We start from the raw sequence: 3161 nt of genomic DNA, 5'->3' as shown, positions 1-3161 counted from the left end.
AATTCTTTTTTAAAAAAAATAGGATTTCATGATGTCTTCTTTTTTTATTATTTATTATATATAAGTACACTGTAGCTGTCTTCAGACACATCAGAAGAGGACATCGGATCTCATTACGGATGGTTGTGAGCCACCATGTGGTTGCTGAGATTTGAACTCAGGACCTCTGGAAGAACAGTCAGTGCTCTCTTCTTCTTCTTCTCCTTCTCCTTCTCCTTCTCCTTCTCCTTCTCCTTCTCCTTCTCCTTCTCCTTCTTCTTCTTCTTCTTCTAAAGATTTATTTATTTTGTGTGTATGAATACGCTGTAGGTGTACAGATGGCCATGAGCCATCATGTGGTTGCTGGGAATTGAGCTCAGGACGGCCCTGCTTGCACCAGCCCTGCTCACTCGGGCTCCTCCACTCACTCTGGAATGTAACTCACTGTAGCTGTCTTCAGAAACACCAGAGAGGGTGTCAGATCTCATTACGGGTGGTTGTGAGCCACCATGTGGTTGCTGGGATCCGAACTAAGGACCTTTGGAAGAACAGTCAGTGCTCTAACCCACTGAGCCATCTCAACAGCCCCAGTCAGTGCTCTTAACATCTGAGCCATCTCCCCAGTCCCCAAATACATTCTTTTTGTTTGTTTGTTTGTTCATTTTTCTGTTTTTGTTTTTCGAGACAGGGTTTTCCTGTTGTAGCCCTGGCTGTTCTGGAACTCACTCTGTACACCAGGCTGGCCTCAAACTCAGAAATCTGCCTGCCTCTGCCCCCCAAGTGCTGGGATTAAAGGCATGTGCCACCACTGCCCAGCTATAATTTTTTTAAATCAGTTTTTTTATTGAAATATTTTCTTGTTGGCTTCTTAACTAGCTGGGCACTCCACTGCACTACTGTTGATGTCATCTATGATGTCATGAGAGTGGCGACCATCCACATTGCAGCCCACAGACTGTGTAGTACCCAGGTTCTCCTTGATAGTTCCAGAAAGTCCTCTGGCCAAAGACCGGTGTCTCATCTGGCTGGCAATGTTGACAATCTCATCAAAAGGGTTTAATGTTCTTCTGCTTCTTCCTGACTCTTGGTGGCTCCTTGAGGGCTTTGGTGACCAGGGCAGAGGCACAGGGCACCACCTCAATCTGGTCCTGTCTGTTCCGGATGGTCAGTTTCACTGTAACCCCGAGACCTTTCCAGTCAGTAGCCTTGGCAATGGCATCACCAGCTTTCTTTGGAGACAGACCCAGAGGACTGATCTTAGGGGCCAAGGTGGATGTGGCACTGACCTTGCCTTCAGTGCACCTCAAGTACACAACTTTGATCTTGTTGGGGTCGAACTTGGGTGGCATGGTGGAGGTGGCTGGTGTCCGATGAACCCGGATTCGGGAGGACTGAAGAAAGTTGCACCACAGCTTCCTCTGAGCTGAAAGCTGAAATGCAATGTCATTCTTTTATAAACAATACTTTTTTAAAGCCTTTAAAAATATAGTTGCCGCCTGAGTGTATAGCAAGCAGATTCATGAGCTCACTGTGGAATACACCAAATAAGAGAGCAGAGCTGTCTCACCCGAGCCCATAGCAGCGGATGCCAGTGGACACCCTGTGAGCTGAGACTAAACTTTATGTCACAGAGAATGGGAATCTGCTTACACTTTTTTAAAATGAAAGAAAATACTTATTTTTTTAATTATGTTCATGTGTGTGGATATGTTCATGTGAGTACTGGCGCCCCTGATGTCTAGAAATGTCAGATTTGGAGGCAGAGTTTGAAATAGCTGATATGGATGCTGGGAATAAAATCCAGGTCCTCTGCAAGAGTACCCTCTTAGCCTCTGAGTCGTCTATGCAGCCTAACTTTTAAACTTTTTACAGTTTTTATTTATTTATTTATTATTTTTATTTTTTTGTTTTTTTTGAGACAGGGTTTCTCTGTATAGCCCTGGCTGTCCTGGAACTCACTCTGTAGACCAGGCTGGCCTGGAACTCAGAAATCTGCCTGCCTCTGCCTCCCAAGTGCTGGGATTAAAGGCATGCGCCACCACTGCCCAGCTTATTTATTTATTTTTAAAGATTTATTTATTTATATATGTGAGTGTACTGTAGCTGTCTTCAGACACACCAGAAGAGGGCATTGGATCTCATGACAGACAGATGGTTGTGAGCCACCATGTGGTTGCTGGGAATTGAACTCAGGACCTCTGGAAGAGCAGTCAGTGCTCTTAATCACTGAGCCATTTCTCCAGCCCCACATTTTTATTTATTATTGTGCATGTATTGTGTAATGTGGGAGACATACGTGTGCCATGACAAATGTATAGAGATCAGATCACAATGTTGTGGGATCATTTGTCGCCTTTTATTTTGCATAGGTTCCAGGGTTCAAACTCAGGTTACCACCATTCTGTGGAAAGTATCTTTATTCACTAAGCAATGTCCTTGGCTCTGGACACAATTTCTAGGACCAGCAGTCGTGACCAACAGAATTGCATGATAGCGACACCTGCAGCATCATCCCTGTGGCTAATGACAATGTATTGAGTATTTGAAAACCGTTGAGATTTGATTCTAAATGTTTACATGCATGTGTGCACACACACATCACACACACACACACAAGAGGTCAATTACAGTTCCTGTAATCCCAGTACTCAGGAGACAAGAGGAAGAGTTTGAGGCCAGCCTGGATTATGTAATTAGTACGAGGCCAGTCTGGGTACAGTAGGGCCTGGGTTTCATTGTGGCAGCCATTTCATAGGTATACATATCAAGACATCATGTTAGGGGCTGGCAAGATGGCTCAGTGAGTAGAGGTCTTAAAAATAAATCAATTTCCAACATCTACAATGAAGGCTCACAACCATCTGTACAACTACAGTGTACTCACATACATAAAATAAATAAATCTTTTTTTTTTTTAAAAAAAAGACATCATGCCGGGCGTGGTGGCGCACGCCTTTAATCCCAGCACTTGGGAGGCAGAGGCAGGTGGATTTCTGAGTTCGAGGCCAGCCTGGTCTACAGAGTGAGCTCCAGGACAGCCAGGGCTATACAGAGAAACCCTGTCTCGAAAAACCAAAAAAAAAAAAAAAAAAAAAAAAAAGACATCATGTTATTCACTATATCACTGTGTTAATTACACCTTGATAGTGCTAATGATGGGTGAGGAAACGGGGACTCTTCTC

General features: G+C 44.0%; 1 pseudogene; it reads right to left on the bottom strand.

Moving 5' to 3' along the window:
• Positions 1 to 818: 818 nt before the first annotated feature.
• Positions 819 to 1343, bottom strand: LOC116068166 (annotated as a pseudogene).
• Positions 1344 to 3161: the final 1818 nt, after the last annotated feature.

This window comes from Mastomys coucha, unplaced genomic scaffold (assembly GCF_008632895.1).
Source record: "Mastomys coucha isolate ucsf_1 unplaced genomic scaffold, UCSF_Mcou_1 pScaffold22, whole genome shotgun sequence".
Classification (NCBI taxonomy): domain Eukaryota; kingdom Metazoa; phylum Chordata; class Mammalia; order Rodentia; family Muridae; genus Mastomys; species Mastomys coucha.
The sequence above is the reverse complement of the archived record's forward strand: the minus strand, read 5'-3'. Positions and strand labels throughout refer to the sequence as shown.